Raw genomic sequence first — 24992 nt, forward strand, 5'->3', positions numbered from 1 at the left:
TAGCTTACTGTGAGCAGTAAATAACAAGATGGAGTGCGGCCTACATGCTCTTGTTCAAACCATAATTCCATAGAACCATGTCTTTACAAGCCATTCCTCAACAACTAAGGATGAGTTTAATTTAGGTGCCCTGTCAGATTAGCCCACACTTCTTATACACTAAATCATAGAATGCACCAGGTTGGAAAGGAGCTTTACAGGTCATAGAGTCGAATCCCCATAGAGTCCAAAACCCCAAGAACGGTTGCTTAGAGCCCCACCAAGCCTGGCTTTGAATGTCTCCAGGCATACAGAATACAGAATACAGAATACAGAATTAACCAGGTTGGAAAAGACCTTTGAGATCATCAAGTCCAACCTATCACCCAACACCATCTAATCAACTAAACCATGGCACTAAGTGCCTCATACAGTCTGGGGCCCCCACCACCTCCCTGGGCAACCTGTTCAGTTTTCTACCACCCTCACAGTAAAGAGCTTCCTGGGCATCTAAACCCCAGCCAAAGCCACAACAACTAATGTTCTAAGAACCATGTTACCAAGTTTATGTCTTAATACTATACAGAAGGATTTGTGGTAGGAAATGGTTCAATTTCTGAATCAGGAGCAAATTTAGCTAAGTGACTATTTAAAAACCCTGTTGCTTTTGAAAAAGTAAAAGCCTCTTTCCTGATTGTCCATGACACAAAAGAGAGTAATGAATAACAAAACATTTGGCCTACATCACTGCCAGTTCTAGTGATACAGACAATCTCTTGTGTTACACATTATACCAGGTACAAACCTCGTTTGCATCCTATCTGTCTCACCAGTAAACCCAGAACCTACCTACCAGAGAAGAGGCAAGATTTCCCTTTCAAAAAAGTTTATGAGCAGTAAGCATTTATCTCTTTATTGACCAGTTCTGCCTCATAGTTTTCTACATCATTAGGCTGTCAAAGCAGCGGATTCATATTCTTTACTGATTGAATTGTAGCTACAAGCACTGAGCAAGTTTCTTGCTCTGAACATAATAAAAAAAGTATCAAAGGAAATCAGGGATTGATTGTTATTTGTCAGTCCTACTGCATAATAAATATCAGTTATCCTCTTACTCTCAAACAACATGACAAGAGAAGTATCACTCCACCAGGATGATTTTAAACTCATTTTTAAGGCTTTTTAAGAGAGCCTGTAGATCATTTTTATATATGGTTTGCTTCAAATATCTTTTTTTTTCTTTTGTAAGAGAATGAATTATTTCACCACAAGCATGAAGCATACAACAACAGATTTGTGTACTGAGTGGATGAGTCAGCAAATCATTTCAGTAAGATTTTCCTGTCTGATCTGAAACAATCTTCCATCAGCAGAAACAGATTATTTTGAAACATTACTAAAGCATAAATGACAGGCAATAACCAATAATCACACAACCCTACTTCAGCATGTATCAAAATGAATCTCATTAAATTCATTCATTATTCAGAGCACTGCCTGCAGAACCATGGAGCACAGTGTTCCCCCTTCAATCTTTTCAGAACACACTGTAGCTAAAGCTTTCACAAGTGCCTTCAAAATGTAGCATCATTGCACAGACAACAGTAAATGAAACAAAAAGCCACACTGATCCTACACTAATCGTATTTTATCATCATTATCTCTGTCCTTTTGGAGAAGATATGAATGCCGCAGCTCTCCTGCAAGATTTTCTTTATACACCACTGAATCTTACTTAATCCAGTTATGACCCAAAAGTATTGTAAAAATCTCTTTTCATAGCATAATCTCATCAATGGTCCCATGGGTGTTTCATTGCCCTTGAATTGCAGAGTTATTTCCTTTCAACTACATGCTGAATAATGCAAACACTCCTCTGTAATCTTGTCCTCGATGGAAACTCTTCACATTCCGCAACAGTCAAAACATCTCCCCAAAGACTTCTCATACATTCTGCATTTCAATGTGGCCCTAACGTTTTCTGGTAGTTGTTAAGTGCTACATTCCTTAAATATGCAGGAAACAGTAAGTTTTGTTTCATCTCTATTTTGCCACGCACATTTCAAATAGTATCTTGCTCCTCTGAAGTATCCTGCACTTGGAAAAGTGCTGTGTGCCAAAGCAGGAAGGCCCATCTTTATCTTTCAATAATTCTGCTGTTGTGCAGCGTAGAATGGGATAGGAAGCAGAAGCTACATCAGGCTGCAATCAGTTTCCATAGGGTTAGAAGCTTATTTACAAATCCAGAATAAATGAAATGCTTTGAAGATGTAAGCCTTTCAAACAGACACAATAATGCACAGGATTACTTAAAAGCATGTCCAAAAAATGAAGATAGCAAAAGGCTAGAAAGGGCCTGGCCCTGTCCTTGTCTGGGAGACAGGAATAGGCAAAGCAATAGAGACAAACAGGCCATCCTGTAAGGCAGCACCTCAGCGCTTACTTTCATGCAGTACAGGTCCCATTTCTTTTCCTGCCCAGAGAAGCTCTGCAGAATGGTCCTAGAATCATTGAATGCACCGGTTGAAAGGGACCTCTAGAGGTCATCTTTGGTTCCATCTTGCCAGTTTCAAGCTTCCTCACACACCAAAAAAAAAAAATTGCAAGTGAAATCTCATCCAGCAGTGAAGCAAAAAGAGCATTTTGTCGTAAGAGGGAAGACAATCCTCTCCACTCTATAGCTGTGCCAGAGCAGAACTGAGGTCTGGGATGAGAGGTAGCAACAGCATTCTGCACTACAGAGATGCTCAGACTACTCCAGTGATGAATAAGAGTCTTCAGTCTGAAAGAAATTGCCCTTGCCCTGCAAATCCCCACACAGAAGCCTCCATTAATTCATGCTCATGAGGATATTTATGCAGTCACACAATTCTGAAATCAAATGTTTGTTACTTTGCTGGAAAGGTATTCAGGATTAACTAAACACAGGCAGCAGGCAACACAAAGTCACTTAGATGGGAACTGAATCTTTTCTTCCTTCTTGAAATAAAGATCAAGTTTCTATCACACCTGGTGGAAGCAGAAGAAGAGCAGTTTGTTGTATTGTCATTCTGAGCAAAATCACTGCACTAAAGAAATTAATGGCTTTAACAAAAGTGGTGCCTTTGATAACTGTGGTTGATCAACAGAGCCCTAATGACAACATAGAACAGTATACAATCATAGAATCATTTTGGCTGGAAAAGACCTTTAATATCATCAAGTTCAACTTTTATCTAATTCTACCAAGTCTGGTGTTAAACCATGTCCCTCAGCACCACATCTACCTGTCATTTTAGCAGCAAATCAGAGGCATCTCTGACTGAGTTGGCCTGATCAAATTTATGATCAAATTATCCAATATAGTAAGCTGATTACCTGAGATACAGTCAACAAATTGGTGTCAGGCTCATGGTAAAATGTTTCAGACATCACTTCTGAGGGCATTTGCTTGGTCAGTTGCTGTGGTTCATTATTTAATTATGAGAAACAAATTACTTAATTGAATCTCTACAAACTGAGGATTCCCAACATTTATTTAATGAAGGAGATGGGAGAAAATAATTCTCTGATGCAGAAGTCCAGGGCTACATAATAAACTGCAAAAGCAATGAGCTACATATTCAATTTTGAACAGGGGAGGTCATGTTTTATTTAATACATTATCCACTGAAATAAATAACCAAGGAAGGCAAAGAAATACAAGTATTTATTACAGTTTCTGAACATTTAATTAATTGGATAGCACAAATATGTCAAGAGGTCTACTTATTTCTCTATGTGTTAAGTGTTTACTGGAAGCAAAACCAACAAGCATGACTTTAGAAAATACACTTTTGCAGATTAAATAGTAAAATCAGCTGTAGAACCTACAGGCAGACAAAAATATTTCCAGAGTTGCTTCCTCTGGCCAGAGAGAGCTTCCATGCAGACCACTGTGCAACAAGGTTTGCAAGAGTTCAGCAAGGCTGCACAACTCTCTCCTCATTTTCGCCTGGTCAAAATCACCACTCAATGTTTCTGGCCAAAGCAAAAGACAGAACATGCTTTAAAACAGTAGGAAACAAACCTCAAGAGCACTAAAAAACTCATACCCAGGAAAAACTGAGCAGTTCAGCTCACAACAAAAAATAAATCACTGAAGCCCTGTCTGTTGGGAAATGCCTCAAAAATCTAACAACAAATTGGAGCTGACTATGAAGAACTCCATTGCTTGATGGATATATCTGATTTCTGTTTCATGAATTGGCACATTACTTTCCAGGGGATCTCTGAATGAGCTTATTAGTCTCCATGTACTGTCCTGAAACGAGTCAAGTTTCAGCTTTAGTCATTTACTGAGAGTCAAAGCTCTTCTAAATGGTTATTAATCCACTGCTCCCTACAAAGCTCAATTCTGGAATAATTTGAGTAATTGCAATGTTTTCATTTCAGAATGATACAGGGAAAATTCACTATAACGGTGCAGTCCCATTAAGGTGTTGGGTTTTTTTTTTAAATAATCTGGGTTTTGGCCTTTATTACCAGAATTTAAGTACAGAAATGTGTTTAAAATAGGAAGCATAGGCTGAACTTACAAACCCATCCACACCACAGCAAAATGGAGCATCCATATTTTTAATTTGCCTGACTTTCCAATATAGCCACATGCAGTAAATACCTCAGGAACTGTCACTGAAGCAAACTAATTACTACTTGTGTGAGGTAATTAAAGGGACCTGTCAGTAATTTAGAGTGGAGGGAGCTGAAACAGATTAACTATTAAATTGATCAATTAATCACAAAATTCCAGTTCTCCTCCCTCACTGCTTTGGACACATTTAGATGCCACCTCCTGGGGGTTCAGTCCTCCTCCTTGCTGATCTCTGCCAGACCAGCTCACCTAGCCTGGAGCAGACCCTCCACAGGACTCTTCCTCATTGAATAATGAAATGCTGAGATAGACACAATTACCAATCCATCCCATACAGATTTTTACTTCTGATTCTCTCTGCTGCCTGCTTCAATAATGATGTTAAACTCCTACAACTAAACCTGGGCATTGATCTCCCTTCCAGAGGGTCTGAAATTAATACAGTATGACGAATCAAACTGATTCACTCCAATATTCAGAAGAAAATGCTGAAGTAACTCCTGATCACTTCCTGAACCAAGATCATCCCCTCTTAACAAACACAATTTGGTGCCCTAGTTCAGCAATTTCCTGTGGAGCTTATTGGCAGCAATCAGACAACCCATGATGTTAATCAGATGATGGAATTTCAGAGGATTTTCCAGGATAAAGCTATGAGGTGTTACCTTACTTAACTCATTCATTCACTCGCTAGCTAATACAGAGGAAAGAATGCATTTTGGCACAGGCTGACCAGCTGAAGTGAAGTCTCCTTGCCACCAGTAAACAGCATGACATCACCCTTGAAAGGCAACAAATGATGCTCTCTGCTAGGGCATAAACTAATACCTCCCCAAAGCAAAGCAGCTGTAAATAATGACCAACCTGACACCAAGGTTGAACTACTTTAAAACCTGTCTTAAGTCTAAAGTTAATTCCTGCACAGACAGTCTCATGTGGACACAAAGCAGCTTAAGAGTCATTCAGCATGTGCCTCAACAGTTACTGCTAACAGCACTTTGCATCAGCTTAATGAATATAATCAGAAAACACATTATTTCAGCAGGTGTCAGTTACAGCCAGAATCAGCTTCCATTTTGTTACCTTTAACTCTAAAAGCGGGGAATGCAGTGCTTCCAAAAGTAAGCTCCTGCTTTTGGTGAAGCCAAATTACAGAGTGACAATGCATTTTGACTGGCACGAAAAAAAAATCAAAAAAGAATAAACAAACAGATCAAAAATGGCAACTGTTAATGATGTGCATCATACATAAAAGACAGAGTAATCCAAAGTTGGTTAGCAGAACAACTTGCCTCTGTCCACCAGCAGAACGTGAACCTCCATTTGCAGCACAGAAATAGCCCAAAACTATCTTTCAAGGAAATCACCACTTGCTCATTTTACACTGCTTTAATGAAACCAAAATAACCCTGAAAATGTTCAAGGCAACTGATAAAGACTCCTAAGACCTCATAAATGAGCTCCAGGGAGTTCTAATTGAGACACTGAAATACCAGGGACAAACATGAAATGTAGCCTTTGCATCATACTGAGTATCCAGGCAGCTTCAGTGGTAACCTCCCTCACCTACTCAGCACTCCAACTCTTTGATGCTGTCTTCAGAACTGAAGGCTTCTTATCATTTCATCTGAGCTGATTCAACTTTGATTAGATGGGATTCAAATCTCTCTTTACTGAGAAACATGCAAAAGTGACACGAACCCACTGATGCAATATCAAATCTGTCTTGCCTCATTTTTTGTTCTTGGACACAAGATAAATATTTTGTGAAAGCCCATAAATTGTCAAGATGAACGCTTTGAAGAAGCCAGAGTCATGCTTTCATTTCAATTTCTCTGCTACTAAATTATTTAGAAGAACAGAATGTCATACAGTACACAAGGAGATGTCAGACAATTTATCATCTTTGTTTTAGTCAGGTTGGCAAGAGGTTTTGAAAGGACCACTTACAGTATAACCAGAAAATCTGGAGAGTAAGATAAAAGCACAAGAAAGGAACTGTTCATTTTGAGTTATGGATGGTATTAGCTTGCTGTGAGGAAAGGCCACACATCCCCAACTGATTTATACTCCTGTGCAATCACACAAACTTATGCAGGAGTCAGCCCTTACACAGAGCCACCTTGGGAAGGAAAGAAGCTGGGCAGACAGCAGAAACGGTGGGGCCAGCTATGTGCCCTGATGCTTTCCACACTGTACTTGAGCCAGCAGGGTCACTGTTGGCACAGTCCTGGCAACTTTCACATGATGGTTTCCTTCCCACTGTGTGCAGGAGGGAAGAATCATAGAATTCTTTTGATTGGAATACACCTTTGAAATAATCAAGCCCAGCCATTAACCCAGGACTACCAGGTCACAACTAAACCATGTCCCTCAGCACCACACCTACACAGCTTCTAACAGCTTTCAGGGATGGTGACACAACCACTTCCCTGGGCAGCCTGTTCCAGGGATTGACAGCCCTTTGGGGGAAAAAATTATTCTTAATATTCAACCCAAACCTCCCCTGACACAACTTGGAAGACATTTCCTCATCTCCTATTGCTTGATACCTGGGAGAAAAGACCAACCCCCACCTCCCTACAGCCTTCTTTCAGGTAGAGAGTCTCCCCTTTCAGCTGCCTCCTTTCCAGGCTAAAAGTGTCCAGTTCCCTCTGTTACTTCTCATAGGACTTGCCCTCCAGACTCTTCACCAGCTTTACTGGCCTTCTTTGGACACGGTCCAGAACCTCAATGTCTTTGTCGTAGTGAGGGGGCCAAAACTGAACCCAGTATTCAAGGTGTGACCTCACTACAGCCAAGCAGATGGGAACCCTTACTTCTGTTTTCTGTATTAATCAATGCTCTGGAACCGATAAGGAGGATGATTGGAAATTCCTTCAGGGAAAGAATCAGAAGGGTTGTGGGGTTTTTTTGACCAACCTTACTTTGTTTCAGCAGACTTATTCATTTTTTTTAATGACCAGTGTCACCATCGCTCAGCTTTGTGTTTGCATTTCGATTTACACCCCAGGCTAGATTTCACTGAACAAATCTCTATTTTCTAACAAGACAATTACTCACATCCACAAAAGACTCTTCATTATATGCTTCCTTTGTAATAATCTGCTTCGTTTTCTTTTCAAAGAAAACGATTTCCTAATAACTGCAAATAAAAGGGCAAACCTGCTCCTACAGTTAATGCAGTTATAATTCAATTTAGGCCTAGCCATCAGCATCATGGTTAACATGTTCTACCCTTTTATTCATAAAGCTCACTGGAAATAATATCACAGCACATTATGCATCCCCTGTAGCAATGCTCTTGGCTTCAGACCCAATGAACTTAGTTTAACTTGTTTCACTGAGCTACAAATTTGTAAGACATACCTCGCTATTTTCATCTGTAACACAACCTTTGTCTGACTTGTGACCAGATCTTTAGTAAATGGAAGTGACTTCAAAAACTAACAGTTTGAGCACAAGCCCTGTGAGGAGAGGCTGAGGGAGCTGGGGCTGTTTAGCCTGGAAAAGAGGAGGCTCGGGGGAGACCTTATTGCTGTCAACAACTACCTGAAGGGAGGTTGTAGACAGGTGGGGGTTGGTCTCTTCTCCCAGGCAACCAGCACCAGAACAAGAGGACACAGAGTCAAGGCACCAGGGCAAGTTTAGGCTCAAAGTGAGGAGAAAGTTCTTCACAGAAAGAGTAATTAGCTGCTGGAATGGGCTGCCCAGAGAGGTGGTGGAGTCACCGTCCCTGGAGGTGTTCAAAAAGGGATTGGACGTGGCACTTGAAGCCATGGTTTAGTTAGTCATGAGGTGTTGGGTGACAGGTTGGACTTGATGATCTTTGAGGTCTTTTCCAACCTTATTGATTCTACGATTCTCATTCACTTGGTTGACACCACCAGGTAAATTATTACCTCTCGTAGTTCAGTGAAAAGCACAGAGTGGCGAGAAGAGGGTGAAAAATCTAACAAAAAGAATATATTCAGCAAAACAGGTTAGCCAAATGTGAAGACATAAAAGGAATGTGAATCCACCAGTGTGTTTTAGTACTGCACATTAAAAAAATGTCTTTGTGCTTTGTACTTACAAGATTTTCTGTGCCCTGATCCTGTTGTTTGTTTGGAAAGAACTTTAGCAGTATCAGTGCAGGAAAAATTTGCACGTGACCACATTCCTCACCTGCTAGAGATTTGTATCCAGCACTCACACAGCACTCCAATAGCCAAGGTAGATTGCATCTTTTCCATAGTTATTTTTGGGTTTTACCCTGATGTAAAAGTACAGATGTTTTATAGAAGTTTCAGAGAGTTTTACCCTGATGTAAAAGTACAGATGTTTTATAGAAGTTTCAGAGAGTTTTACCCTGATGTAAAAGTACAGATGTTTTACAGAAGTTTCATAGATGTTGGGTTCACCTCGACCGATGCTTTCAGGACCAGACGTAAGCAGGCAAAGACCTTTATTATGTTATACAGCAAAGTTATATCATCTATCAGAAGGCACATGTGTCACACCTCAATTGGTCATTTTCTACTAGCATACAATAGGTCAAAACAACAAAACAATACTTTAAAACATCCAACCAAACTCTGTCCAGCTTGTCTCCTTCAGTTACAAGGCGTTTACATTACTCTCAGAATCAAAGACAAAACATAGCTTTCCCTAACTCAAGCAAAAGCAAATCTTCCCTATAGTCTTCTAAAGCTACCCGAAAACAATCCTCTTCCCACACCCTGACATGAAAGATATATTTGGGTGTTTTCCTCACACAGGGTTTGTGAAAAGCCTTTGAAGAAAGTACCATACTGACACAGTTGGTTTTGCACTTCCAAAAACACCCGTGAACAAATGTTTTTCAGTTTCCCAAGTCCAATGCAGCACAGGGCTCTCAGTTTCCCACAGCATGCATGCACTGACATTTTGCCAGCAGTAAAATTTTACTAGAATTTAGCATTATGAAACTTTAATCTTTTTACAGAAAATACCCTCAGCTAGACAAGACCATTTTACACCTTTCATTTGAAGAGATACCAACAGAAAACACGAAGCCAATTCACAAATGGTGCCAATTTTGCTAGCAGCGAGATGTTTCCCCCTCGCTTACAGAAGTACTTTAAGGCAGCTGGAAAATGCAAATCTGAATGCTACATTTCATTTTCAAGGGTTCTGCATGGATACTGGAGGATCTGAGTAACTCCAGGAACAACTTCTCCCCCAAAATGCAGGAGCACTAAATAAACCTTAGAATTTGGCTGAAGTTCATTGTAGTGTTTTAGTATAACCAAAACAAAACCCCAATAATCCACCCAGTAAAACTAAAAAAAGAAGAATCTGTATTTCCAATCACCAAGCAGAAATATTTCACTAGATAATCCTCTCTGTCACTGCCACAGGAATGAAAGAGAATGAAGTGACTTAAGCTTTCTGTGAGAGAGCTGTTTACTGTTCTTTCAAAGGCTGGAAAGCTGGCATGGAGGAGAGACAAACACAGGGAAATACAAAGATAAAATAGTAATAAATATTTAAATGCAAATAGGAGTTCTGGAAGTTTATCCTCGTGCATTTTCATCAGGTTTTAGGGCTCTCCTGTGCCTTGCTTGGACAGGTTTTGGTTTACAGCCTCTAAGCTGTGAACTGCTTTAATCTTTGCTATTGGGTAACGATGAACTACTGAGCCCAGAATTATATGGCAGAAGCTTTTTAGCCTTTCATCCATACAGTTTCTTTTCAAATTGCCTACTGCCACTGATCACAGCTTCTCTTAGCCCATTTGTGCTACACTGAAGTAAATTCCACAGTCCCCCAGCCATAATTTAAAAAACACTCAGACAAATTAATGGAATCCTAGGTCTCACATCCCCAACTATGTTAATAAACTGCATTCCTCAGTTGTATCGTGATCACAAATTTGGCCACAGTAAACTTTAACTAGGACTCACGATACATTCTCTATAAACGCACTGTGAAATACAACACAGTATGCAAAACATCCAGAGAGCAACAAGTGACAGAAAACCAAAGGACATGCTGGCACAGTTGGCATCATTTTTTCATGTGATTGCCTAAAAGATAATGAAGTTTGTGTTATTATGCTGCATGTATATCCCCACCCAAGGGTGAATGGGTGATAAATAACTGCATGTCTGAACATCTCCAAAAGCCTTTATGAGTTTGCAGTCTCTTCCCCATACTCAATTGCAGCAAAATGGGTCATAGAGGGAGAGTTACTGGCAATAAAAGTTCCTTAGGGTTGTGTGCAAACACACAGCTGGATAAAACAATTAATCCCACTGGCAGATAACACATCCGCCAGGGATGTGAGCTTTTATTCTTGACAGATAACCTATTGCTTCAAAATAAGTAAAGACAAATGCAAGCACTGCTTGCAGAATTATTAACTGCTGTGGAGGAACCCAGGTCCTACAGTGGTGGGACCACAGAGCTATTTACATAAACGTAATACATGCAAGGCCAGACTAGATTATCCAATTTAAAGTGAAAACACTGCATAATCCCAGTGCTATGCCAGAACACTGTATTGAAACAATAACTTCCTATTAAGCAAAGCAGGGCCCTAATGGTGAGGAAATCTGAATATCAGCTACAGTTGTTACCTTATGATAACAAGACAGCTGTGGAAGATGAAGGCAATGGCACTAGAAATCTTTGCTAATGAGGACATATCGTGTGCAACGACAGCAAAGCAGAAGTTGTAAGTGGTTTAATGTCTCACACCAGCAACTAATACACCTGCTTGCTGATCCACCCTGCAGAATGAGCCACTGACAACAAGGTGCTGTGGGAGAGAGGGGATCTCCATGGGACAGTTCTCTCTCCTTTTAAAGGGGACAACTCAATTGCACTGTTACTACCATGCTACTTACACTGTTGTCATCCATTCTATATGCATATGCATAATATGTTAGAGGTCTTGCCAGAACATGAATATTTGGTAAGTATTTTGATCTGGAAGTCAATGTGTTGGCCCATGCTAAAGACAGAGATCTGTGCCATTATAAATCTGGCTACAGCAAGGCTGAAGCCAGCTAGAAACACTGTCAGAGTAACTGTTAATGCTTAGCCTAAGATGAAGCCAGTCAAAACAAGTGCTATTTCTCCACTTTCATTCAAATTCCTCTTATAATTTGAGTTTTATCTTAGTTCTTTCCTGTAACAAGAATAACGTAGCATTACATCAAACCCATATCCAGATTAGAATTACAGTAATTTAGAAACTAAATCTTAACATAGGAAAAGGAACTTTTTTTTTAAGTCAGAACTGCTGCATTGTACCCAGAAGCACAGGTTCCTGTCCCATATGTTCAGCTGTTATTTTAGCTGCAAACAAATTTAAATCTACTTTGAGAATTTCTAGCTCTCTAAATAGGAGTCTGATTCTTCCAGGGCTGTAGCAGAAAAAGAATGCATTTATTTAGCAGTTGTGGCTCTGTTCACAGACAAAATGCACACAGACAGACTCCTCCAAGTGCTTGTATGTATATCCCAAACCCTCCAGAGACTGGAAAAGAAGCAAATGTGACTTCATATCAAATTTAATTTATGTCAAGAGTAGATCTAGACAAATCCATTTTAAATGCTTCTGTAACAGGTTTGCATAATGTTCTCCTAAAAGGTAATAACACTTCAGAGAAAGCACTGATTCCAAGTATACAGAGATTTGCTACTAGATCACACAAAATACTCTGAGAACCCAAAATTGCATGTAAATCAATATCTAACACACTCTTTGCCTCCACAATCTCTAACTACTGGAAATAAACCTTTATGTAACCACTCATTAACGAAGTCTCAATGTACTAATCAGTGTGTCCACGGAGGATGAATTCAAGCTAAATGGGATAAAGGAGTCAAAAGAAATTCATGCAACTTGCTCAAGTCTATGTGGTAATGCCAGAGTAAATCCCATACAGAAATTCCAGTTCACTGTTGAGACCCTGCTCTACTCAGTACACTTGATACTGCCAAGCTGCAGTTAAGTAGGTTTAAAGGGAAGATTACAGTTTTGAAATAGCCTTAAACTTCAGTAACAAAAATTATTACACAGGAAAGCTTGCAGTAAAATTCCACCAACCAGAAAAGTTGGAAAAAAAATAAAAATAAAATCCAAACAGACCAATCTAACTATGGGTTGTTCACACAGCTTCTTATCAGCCCACAAAACCCATCCAATTAAGGCACCTCAACCACTCATAGTCCTTCCTCCAGCACTATGCTCATTTGCTATGTCATTTTTTTGTTTATCAACTGTGAGGAAAATAATATGCAGCGTAAGAAAAAGAGCAAGATCTGTTTCAAAGGGAGGAGCCCAGGTCAGCAATGTGGCCATTCAACACTGCCCACTTGACTGCTCATTGCCCATCCCAACATTTCCTGAGCGTGATGGGGACTCGGGCAGGAGCCACTGCAACACACACCAGGATCCACATCTTATTTTTGGGTCCCCCCACACACTTTACATCATCACAGTCTTGATTCAACAGTAAAATTTCTCTTCACTTACTCCTGTTTTTTTAGTTCACTGTACATTCAAACTGGTATGTCCAATTTCACTTATTGAAGCTGCTTGTTCTTAAATTCTCTTCTGGCGTTTTAAACTCAACTCCTGACACCAGCACACTGAATTTTCCGTTACTGAGCAAATGGAAATTGGTTTAAATACAAGGAATCTCACACTAACCACCATTAAATGCTGAAGACTCACCCACAAACAAAAGAGGGATGTTCTATGAAGCTAAAAGGAAATTTCCAGGTAATCTGCCCTCATCTGGTATGTACTGCCTAAAGGCAGATGTCCAAAGACATTCACATCAAGCATCTGTGATTTCACTGAATAAATGTATATTAAATAGTTTTAAATTAGTCAAGCATAGTTATTGAAACAAGAAATATTGTTTTCCTACTCTGTGCCAGGATGTTTTAATACACAACAGTAGACATGTTAAGTAGGCTATTGGATTTGTAAGACAAAAATGAACAAAAGGTGAACATTTCAGTTGATCAAAAATTAATCTTTAAGATCCCACTGAATTATATAAAACTACTCATAGGAACTGTTTAAAATGAAGCACCAAAAAACCCCTCTTGTTTAAGCTTGAAATCATTTCCAGATGGAAAGCATCTGCAAGTATCCTAGTAGAAGTCTGCCACTCAATATTATAAAAGTAGATTTTCAAGTAGAGCATTTTTACATTCATATGGAATAGAAAAATACATACCATGGAAGTTCAAAAGACCAGAAGAAGAAATCCAGTGCTGAACCAGTGATAAGAATAAAAATCTCAGTGAGCTGCTAAATACAGCACCCAATGCTTGGCTTTACTAAGTAAAACCCCTGAAAACAAAGAGAGCTTCAGCTTGAGGCAAGGAAGGAGGAACCAGCAGAGGCATATAAAGAGAAGATTTAACAGGCCAGGAGGACGATCCTCACCTGTGATTCTGAATAGATTTGAGGAGGGTGTAAGAAAGATTACCTGAAAGAGGCTCAATCCCTGTACATGCACAGGCTGTTGTGTATTTCACGTAGGTGTAAAAGATTGACATGCACAATGACATCCAACCTTGTAACACAGCCCTTGTCACCATCAAAAATGGGTTATTATTATACATTTCCAAATTTCAGGGCTATGAGGGCTGACATGCCCTTAGTGTATCATATTTAACACACAGATAGACATTTATCTATTACAAACACATATATGTTGGAAATATATACTGCCATATGATGAATCTGTAAAGGACAGAACAGAAACACTGTGAAGGGGAAATCATAAATATGAAGCTCTAACTAAGGAACATCCTCAGAAATATTAAAATGAGCTGTTCGTTCCCTCAGGGAAAAGTTGGCTGAAAACCAAAAATTAAACCTTATGGTAACTTAAGGGAAATATATTCTCTGTGTATTTATATGTATGTGTAACCAGAAATGAACGATATACCTCAAGTGTTACAGATGAATTAACAACAGCCTTTGTAACTCAGGTCACTGTTACTTCTCTCATGATGGCATCTTGTGCCTTAAAGAGAAGCCATCTACACTTGCTGCTGTATGCATGAACAACAAAGAAATGCTCCCCATTTACCATTTCTTCTTGGAATTCCACACTTTTATATCACTGCATCATTATTATGCTGAAGATCCTACCAGTTTCCATCAAGAAGTCTCAGCACTATGAATCTCATAAATAACCATGACTAATTATCTGCTCTCCTGTAGGCTACTGCCCAAGAACATGGCCCAAAAGAACTCAATGCATGGCTAATTACCTGGTCTCCTGTAGGCTACTGCCCAAGAACATAGCCCAAAAGAACTCAATGCATGGCCTTCCTGGTGCTGACCGACTGCAAATGCTGTTGCTAAAGACCTGATAGGTGACAACATGCAAGATGGGAGACAGGAAGAGACATCATGTGGTTGCAAGAAGAAAGAGCCCAAGCTCTATGAGGCACAACACTTCCCCCAAAGATGTTTTTTTTTGCCACAAGCAACTATCTGCAGCACGTTCACTGATCTGTCACAGCAATATTAGGTCTGATTTTTTGTAAATAAAAAGGGTGCCACCCCAGAAATCCTCAATATTAATCTTCTATCTTCATTTAACAGGAGCACTCCAGCGAGGCCCCAGACACCAGGCAGTTATTCACATGGAAAGGACCGCCATATAAATCATTTCACACTTGGGAAGGTGCCTGGCATATTTCAGTAAATCAAAAGCTTCCCAGACTGATGAAAACTGAGCTCAAGGTAGAAGAACATCCTCTCTGTGGTCAAGGAAGAAAGAACTAATTCAGTCACACATCATGCCTGTCATGCTCTTACAAAACACCTGCACTCTTGCTCCAAGCAAGCACATCCAGGCTTCCAGGGTAATCAGCAGTACAAGTGCCATGAGGATTACCCTAAGAACCAGTTCTCTACACAAAGAGCAACACAGTGCGTCTCCTTTCCAGCAGGACAGGACTGAGGAGCTTTCTGATTATGAGCAGCAACACCTTGAGCAACCTGGGCTGGCAGAAGGTATCCCTGCCCATGGCAGGGGGCTTGGAACTAGATAACCTTTAAGGTTGCTTCCAACCGAAACCATTCTATGATCTATGAAGTAGCAATAATCAGTATACCATGTCTAGGCCTCTCTGAATGCTTAGGAAGAAGAACCTGGTTGTACCAGTTTCCCAAACCAGCATATGGTTGCATATTGCACTGCCTACAGTAATTATTTTGTTACAAATTACATTTGTATTGATTTTCACTTCCCTTTATTTCAGAATTTCAAATATCACCCTGGAAATCTGATTGGCAGATGTCCTGAGGGACCCTCATCCTAAATCAAAGGCTGCATAGACAGGTGTTACTGATATGTAGTTATCCCCAGTCCAAGGCATCTCACATGTGCACTCCTTATGCTGGATTTTTTGCACAGCTGAAAAACTCAAAGCTCAAACACTGCCCTTTCTCTGCATCCCCAAGGTGCCCCATCACTGTGAAAACAATTGGCTTGTGTAAGAGACCACAGTTCTGACATCTAGCATTACTCTGTGGTACTTAAAGGCATGTTTGCAGGTGGGTTGACATAATTTCAAAATACCAGAGTGCATTTCAGATGGATGGTGTTAAAAATAAATAAATAAGAAATTCTTTCAAATAAGAGATGGTATTTATGTAATTATACTCTCTTTTTAAGCTAACAAAAAGCTTTGAAGAACAAACAGATGGGTGTTCCAGGCAAAAGCACAGGGTTTGAACACACAGCAGGACACTATATACACTCCTAAACACAGGTTACTACTATGCTTGGGTATTTTGAAAAATAAGGGACTAGCTTTCCCTGCAGTTCCATCTCCAGCTATTTACATGCCATAAACCTGCAGAAAGTGACACTTAGCTGTAATTGCAAAACTTCAAAGTACTGCATGGGTTTTTGTGAGCTTTTGTGCTGGGTTTTTCCAGCACTTTAAATGCCTGCAGAGAGAGTCTATATGCAGGAAGATCTAAAATACTTCTCACCACCCAGAAAAGGCAATTCTGCTTGCCATAAAATGAAGAATGTAAGTTTATCTTGTGTATCGCATTGTAACTGGAGCAATATTGACGCTTGATCCATGAAAGCAGCCTCCTCATTTACATTCTCTGAGGCAGAATTAGCATTTAGCAAGCTCACTGTTTTAATTTTACACTTTTACAGTTGCCTGTAGAGGTAGTTCCAGCTATTTTTTTCAGCTCACTTGCTGGAAGGGAAGGTGCTCAGACAATTTTCCTAAGGAAATTGGAATTGAGAAATGAGATCAGTAACTCCACTTCAGCCTCCACAGACTTCTGAGCACTGTAAAGTCTGTTATAAGAACACATGTGTGCATGAGGCCAAATTTATTACAGCATTTATCCTAAGCCACAGATACAGGTACACACATGCAGGGCAGAGCAAAAAGGGAGAACCTATGAGCAGGGATGCCTTTCAGCTAGACTCAGCTGCTCAAAAACTCATCCAACCCGACCCTGTACACCTCCAGGGTGGAGGCATCCACAACCCCCCAGGGCAACCTACTCCAGAGTCTCACCATCCTCGTACTGAAGAACTTCCTCCCTTCCTAAAATCCAGTCTAATGCTACTCTCCCTCAGATTAAAACCATTCCCTCTTGTCCTATGTCTAGACACTCCTATGAAAAATTCCCTCTCCAGCCCTCCTGTAGGATCCCTTCAGGTACTGGAAGGCAGCTATAAGGACCCCTGGTGTCTCCTCCAAGCTGAACCACCCCAGCTCCCTCAGCCTATCCTCGTAGCAGAGATACTCCAGAGCTTGGATCATCTTCGTGGCCCTCCTTTGGACTCAACAGGATGCAAACTGTACTACATGGGTAAAAGAAAGAATGACTGGGATGGACATTGAGATTTTCATTTTAAAAAAAAAACATTGTAGTACCATTATGAAGAGGATAAAAAAGAGGTAGTAAGAGACAGGAAGTTGTATAAAGCAGCATATGATGAACCATTACTACAGATGTTTAAAAATTAACTATCTTTAAGAACATAGAGAAAAAATTCTCTACTTGTGCATTCATTTATCTGAAACACATTTATCTGAAGCCCTTCCTAAGCTCAGAGAGAGATAAAAATGACAGGTAATAGTCATCAGATGTTATCATGAGTTCTCTACACCCTTTGCTTGGAAGCGTCTGGCACAGTTATTGCAGGCTTCCTCCAGTAAAATTCCTTCACGGATGTCACTGCATTTGACTGAGAAGTTTTCCCTTCAGCTGAGAAAGCAACAGAGCAGCTATTTTTGCACTTACATTAACAGAGTTGCTTAGTTTGCGGACAGGGAGCCCTGCCACTAACTGCACCCCTGGCAGTGGCCAATCATTCCCCATTCATAACGTGCTAACTGCTCCAGCTCCTCGGAGCCCTAACCCCACTTTGCTTTTACATCCATTCCTCTCTCTTATTAAAGCCTAATGCCGGTTCTGAAAATACTACTTTCTGTTGTATATTGCATTCTGTGCTCATAAAGCTGTTTCATAAAAATCAAAACCACATAACCCACAGGATGGGAAGGAAAGCATTCCAAATGTAAAGCCACAGAGACACAGGTCTGCTGCTGATTTTCACTCACAATCTGTCTTCAGTGAAGAGCTCTGTGCTTGCATCAGTGTGTGTTTTGTTACATGACAACTGCTCTGAATGCACCAAACTCTTACACTGCCACAGAAATGTTTGTTATTCAATAACTGATTAAAACAGTTCTGCAAAGAACCATGTGTGAATTCTGTTGCATTCAGGACATACAGCTGCGACACCAAGGGGTAAAGGATGCAGGCAGACAGCTGTGTGTGATCAAACCCAGAACTGCACGACATCTGCGGCGACTAAGATTTTGCCCTTCGTTTTCACATGAAAAACTGATCACATTAATGTGGATCAGTTCTCAAAGGCTCCTTATAATATCTAGAAAATTACAGGGGAGAGAGAGAGAAGAGAGTTCTCCTACAAACATAATTCTAATTGCTTTACTTCTTTACGGGTCAAAAGCAAGCCAGAGAAAATCAATGTCCATTTGTGTTGCAGAGGCTGAAACGTACAGTTCATTATTCACAACTGTTAAAATAGTCAATCACAACATTTTGCCATGTGGAGAGACTAGAAAAAGCTCTCTCACCTATTTTTGAATGAAGATACGTTTTGAAATAGCAAAGCATTTCACTAAAAGAATTTCAGAAACAATTCTGTACTTAAGAATCACCAAGGTTGGATCAATGCTGTGTATTATGACAAATATTAAACTATGCTACATAGGAATACCAAGCTGGGAATATATTTCCAAGAACTTAGTGCTATACCTGTTGAAATCAAATAGCCAAATAATCTTTACACCAAGAAAGAATCAGAGAGTAAGATTACTGTCGCTCATCAGATTCTGTCATCTGTATAGGACTATTTCAAGTTCCCCTTTAGCTTTTGACAGAAGGAGGAAGAAAAATTTGTGTCATCAACAGCATCTCCATTCTTACCTCTTTACAGATAACCACATTCTTTTATATAAATTCAGTAAACTAGGTGAAGTTGGGAAAGGCAGGAGTTTTGCTTTACTTGAACAGCCTTTGCTCATAGGTAAGTATAAGTCAATTGAAATAATTTGACCAAAAGCAACATAAAATCTAGTTAAAGAGCTACTTCTAACATCTTTAGCAATAAAGCCAGTACTCTGCCCACTGTTTGATAAAATACATTGAGCCTGAAGAAGACATATAATAAATCCAAACTTTAGAGTAATCCAATTAATAAACTGCTCGTCTCCTGATAAAATTATCCCAGAAGCTCCAAGCAATGAATGCTTCAGAAGTGCTTGATGTCATCAGCTTTAAAAGCACACCTTTGAACCCAAAATCTCACCCGAGCAGGGAAGGAACATCCAAATCTAGCAGCAAGTAACAAATGCTTCAAAGGGGGGGGAAATTAAAAAATTAAATCCAACACTCTTGAGATGCTAGATGATAACTATCTGCAGAATAATCAGTTCAGCCAGCAATCGATCCCTCTCACGGCATCTCTGAAGCCCTGAGTTCCTTCCCAGACTCCGTGTCAGTGCCAGTATTAACACAGTAAAACAGCAGTGCCTTTGCCTCAGCCACATCTCACAGGGGAATTTCAGTGAGCACCAGTGTGGACTCTCACTCTGCTCCAGGGCTTGTTCCACTCCAGGAACATCCACTTCCACCCTCAGGCTAAGACTGCACAGCTTCATTCAGCTCCTGGCATGGAAGACCTTCTACTTTTGACTGTGGAAGACAGCCTTCATCAAACTGTCCATGCCTTATCGCTGAAGTCATTCTGAATACCCGAGTGGCACAGCAAACCTTCTCCAGCAGCATCATTTAACCATGCTTTTTGCCTCATGTGCAAAACCCCAATCCCATCTCTTAGAACAATGACACATCCATAACTCAATTCTACTGTTACTCTCTCATCAGTATCACGATGAAGAATTTTCAGGGTTTTGTCCAACACTTCCCAAAGTAAGCTGGAGAACATGTCACGAAATTAATCTCATCCCAAACACTTTTCTGGATGAGTTTCTCCCTACTCATTACTTTAATAAACTGAAGAGAGCAAGTTCCCAGGAAACAACCCTGCCCTTGGCTCCTGCATCTCCAGACTCATCACACCACTAAGTGTTCCACTTTCTTTGGCCAACTTGAGCTAAGTACTGAAGATAAAGCTCCACATTCCAAATGACAGTGACAGCCACGTCCAAAGTGGGCAGTGGGAAAAATCTTTGTTTCTGTATCATGTAGTTCTTCACCTCCATAATGAATAGACACATCACCTATTTACTCTGTCTCTCAAGGTATTTTCTCCCTTGGATAACTGGATATACACATCAACCTCACTGGCTGTGTCTCCACTGCATTTCCTGGTGTTGATTAGAGCTTCCATCTTTTGGGCTTTTTTACTGTATGCTCTCTGTCCTTCCTCTGATCTGCAAGAGGAATGCAGACTATTTAGCTTGGCCACGATGACAGTAAGGCTTTCTGACTCTTACAGTTACCGTAAGTAAAACTCAGGGCAAATACAAAAGGTAACTATGCTGAGCCAAGGTCATAGCATACTGCCAGAGGTACACACTGATGCAGCAGACTAACATTTGGATTCAACCCACCCACATTCAGTCCTCTCCCTAGAAACCTGAACAGAAAAGGCAGGCATGAGATTGGCCAAGAAAGACTACACATTAAACCTATCTGACATTTCTTACATTCACTACAAGCCTTTCCCTTTTTAACATTGCATGCAAGCCGACCTGGCCACAACTACCAGTAAGACAGACTGACAGTATCACAGTTTTCCTAGCAGCTCAGGCACAAGGACCAGTGTTAAATCACAAGCTTGAAGAAATGGTACTTTATGATCACCTCAGAGGGAAGAACTGAGATAAGATTATAGCTGCTGTTTGTTTGCTTGTTTTAAATATTTAAGATGAATAAATACAAATGACACTCAAATGAGTTAGGCTGACTTAGAAAAGCCATGCTTAACTGTTGGTATGTTTAATTTTCATTACAGGTCTTTCTGTCAGTTCATAAAAGTTATACCTTGCAAGGCCAAACAGCATGCCTGAGCAAACATGAAAAAAAAATAAATCAAAACAGAAATGTAATCTTTGAGCTTGCCCTGAAATTTCTGAATCCAGTCAACCTCTTCTCCATTAATGAAATTTGCCTAGTAGTAAAACAAAAGGGCATGCTATAAAGCTGGGGGAAAAAAGTGTACTTTGGAAATCTCCAATTCAAAACATATCAGCAAACTGGGACATAGAACATTAAAAGAGGACACTAGATTTGCCTTATGCTGGCCACTCCTGAATTTCTAAAACTAAGAACTACACACATTTTAAAAGACTTTTTGAAGTATAAGGCGAGTACCAAGCAAAAGACAAGAAAACAATGTGAAAATAAAAGAAAATGTGTGAAGATAAAGGAGCTTGATTAATACCTTAGAAGTTGGTGTTTTTAATTATATCCTTAAAGACCTCAGGTTGTGCCTTCAAACAGAAAAAGAAATGTGTTTCAGGTGTTTTGGTTTAGTTTGCTTTTTTTTCTATCAGAGCCTATGAAAAGTCTGTTCTTCAGCCACATAACAGAGTGAAAACCTATCTGTAAGTGAAAGTCTAGAGCACCATGTTCTTTAATTCAGTGATGGGGATCTTCATTAGATTATCTCATAGCTATGGGACAAGGTACTGCAAAAGCCAAATGATACATCATTAAATTATGTTTTCTTCTTCCCCAGGCAAAGAGTGAGTATAGCATTAGATTAGTCTGAAGGACTAAAAAGGAAAGGAAGAAAAGGGCTCTGTAACATACATTGGAAGTGACAAAGCTGATACAATTTTTAGATCCTATTTATTTATACCACCAGGTATAAGCAGCTACTTACACTAATTGTGGAAACCTCAAATGTAATATATAACCCAAATGAATTCCAGATCAGTGCATGCTTCAGTGTTTTATGATCTCCACTGCACATGCCTAGTGAAAGCCTGCCACTCTGCAACAGAGGAAGGAACTACTAGAGTAAAACCATAGGCAGACTTTGCTAAACACTGTACTTTTTTACATAGCACAGAAGCAGCTGAGTGTTTTAAGTAACGGATAGGTCTGCATCCCACTGTCTAGCATCACTTAACTGTGTTTCATAGTATCTTCAGGGAATCAGAAATACGAAGCACATGAACGTTCCCCAAAAACTGCACTGAAGCAAACGTCAGTCCCCTCAGCCAGTTCACCCACAGTGATCTCCATCCACCATCACAGGAAAGGCTTACTTTATCTTTCTGCTACAAACCTGACTTAGTTACAGGCTCACCATACTAACATCCAAACATCTTTTAATCTTATTATGTCAATACTGTGTCTATGTACAAATGTGTATTTCAGAGCATAAAGAGATCTCTTGCTGCTGACAAATCAAAGCACATTAACCTGGGAAGCTGTGAGATTGCCTCACACACACACCCTCAGATCAGAGATCTCACTGATTAGAAAATGAAATATTCCAAACTCAACAAGTATTTCACGCAGTGGCATTTCAGCAGGAGCATATGCTTCCAACATGGCAACTTACACTTTCATCAAGTTATCTCCCCAAGTTATTTCCTACACATTTACCATGCCCAGTGCCCCTGCTGAAACTACCACATTAACTGGGACTGAGCTCTTAGTAAAACGTCAGAGCTTAGCAATAAATCTGTGTAAATGGTTTTATTCTGTGGCGCTCTCATGTTAGAACAGAACGTACATCAAGGTCACTGTAAAAGATTGTAGCTTTCAGGCACATAGAAGACACCAAGGAAATCAATAAGAGCAAACTTAATTAAACACTGTCTGAAGTTCTATCTTCTCCCAAACCTGCCCAGAATTCACATCTCTATCCCCTGCATTTCAGAGACAGGTGTTTCATAGATAGGGGAAGGCAGGCTGCTTAGCTTATTCGTTATCAGTGCTGAAAGGTGAACAGGAGAATTCAGTCTTTGCAGTGTGACAGCTCTGCTCTGAGTTTTTAGCAAGAGATTAGAGCCCCATGGGCCTCCTCCTTTGAAGTGGAGCTCCTCCAAAAGCAGAATTAGTCCCCTGCCTGCAACCTGTGCTCCGTATATTGAAATAAATTACAGCCAACTTTTTGTCTCCTAACAACGTCAAGTATAGCAATAAATATCTACAGGCTAAAAAGTAAGCAAACAAACAAGGCTGGGCAAACCATATCCTCACAATAGGAACATCTCAAAAGAAAATCACCAGGTAAGGCACAATAAAGTTAAAAAAACAAAACTCTGGGTTCACCATCTTACGTGGGTCTGGAATGCTTAACATGCACCCTGCCTCTAACGAGAAGCACTGATGGAAAGCAATTAAGAGACTCCCACTATGTAGTTACAGCTCAGCACAAAGGCAAAAGCATTTTACATTAACGCTGTAAGAAGGCATCATCTCGTACAGCTGCAGCAGTGGAAGCACCGGGACACGGAGCCTTCTGCCGGGCTGCCACAGCGGAGCGCCGCACCGGTGGGATGCCCGCGGCGGACTCCGGCAGAGTTAGAGCAGGGCTCCCCGGCAAGCCCGGCCACAAACCCCCCGCACCCAAACGCCTGAAACCCGCCGCTGAAAACCGGGAGCGGACGAGTAACAGCTTTAAAAAAAAAAAGTCATTGGAGACGAAGGTAACGCAGCGAAAAGGCAGGAGAAAAGCAGCACTCACTTGCCTGTACAGCACCACCGGGCGACCTCCTCTCAGCTGGTGAATCGCTGTGCCGCTCGTCCTCCTCGGACCGCTCCGCGCTATTCCCAGAATATTTCCACAGGGCGCCGGCACATCCCTGGGCTCAGCCGGAACGCGCAGGGAGCCCACCCGCCGCGACCCCCAGCCCGGTGCCCATGGTGCCAAGACACAGCCCCGGCAACTCGCACCCCTTTCCGCCGGCGCTACCTCGGGGGGCGGGCCGCCGGCTAACACGGCATCGCACCCGAGCCGCCGCCGGCTCAAACTCCGCCGCCGCGCCGAGGGGGAGCGTGGGGGGCTCCCCGCGCCCTTCTCGGAGTCGGAGCGGGGGCGCCGGGAGGGGGAGTGCGGAGAGGCAGCGCCGCCCCTCCGCGGCGGAGAGCGGCCAGGCAAGGCGAGGGGAGGTGAGGCGGCGCGGCGCCGCCACCGCGGCCGCAGCCAGCCGCGGCGATGCCGGCCCCGCCCGGGACACCCCCCCACACCCCGTCCGCTGATTCCCGGGGCGCTCCGTAACGCCGCCCCGCTGCCAGCGCCACCAGAACCAGTGACGCGCAGCCCTCCCCCGGGCCGGCCCCCGTGGCGGAGTGGGGCGAGCAAGCGCTTAGGCGGAGCGCCGCTCTGGGGGCCGCCTCCCGGGGGAACACAGCTGGGTTTGTCGAAGCCTGTCCCGCCGCGGCAGCCGGAGACCGTCGGTGTGCTGGGACAGCACTCCAAGCACCGGCGTCGCTGATGCTGGCCGACCGGGCAGCCGGTTAGCTTGCAGCCCGCGGAGCCTTCCCCGGTGCTGTGCAGCTGCGGCTGCCGGCGCACCCCCATGCCCAGACGGGAAAGTTGTCCAGCCCGCTCGCCTGCCTCAGTGAGCCTCCGCTGCGAGTTTCCGCGGCTGCCGTTTCTCCCGGCTGCGTGAGTGGGTCTAGACCGACAGTTCGACAGAGAGAACATACATCGACCCCCATGTTGGGCAGGAATTTGTGCCGGTTTTATCACTTCTCGCCAGGATGGCAACGACCGTTCTCGTGTCTCCCAGCCCCTAACCCAGGCGCTTGGTCCCTCACCGGAGTACAGTGAGCCCCGCTCTCCCGGGATGCCTCGTGCAAAGATTGGGCATTAAACTTGGCAAGTCTGCG

At 41.7% G+C, this 24992-nt stretch overlaps 1 protein-coding gene across 6 annotated transcripts in view; it reads right to left on the minus strand.

Annotated features, from left to right (window-relative positions):
- The window catches only part of SNTG1 (syntrophin gamma 1), a 265420-nt gene extending 241100 nt beyond the window's left edge, over positions 1 to 24320 (minus strand). For 4 of the 6 annotated variants that reach the window (XM_054179617.1, XM_054179616.1, XM_054179619.1 and 1 more), the window contains exon 1: positions 23845 to 24320. The gene's annotated coding sequence lies outside the window, so the exon portion shown is untranslated. The remainder of the gene's footprint in view (positions 1 to 23844) is intronic. The other 2 variants (XM_054179618.1, XM_054179614.1) reach the window with 1 other exon arrangement.
- Between the last annotated feature and the right edge of the window lie 672 nt (positions 24321 to 24992).

The sequence above is a fragment of the Dryobates pubescens genome, chromosome 3 (genome assembly GCF_014839835.1).
Source record: "Dryobates pubescens isolate bDryPub1 chromosome 3, bDryPub1.pri, whole genome shotgun sequence".
Lineage (NCBI taxonomy): Eukaryota > Metazoa > Chordata > Aves > Piciformes > Picidae > Dryobates > Dryobates pubescens.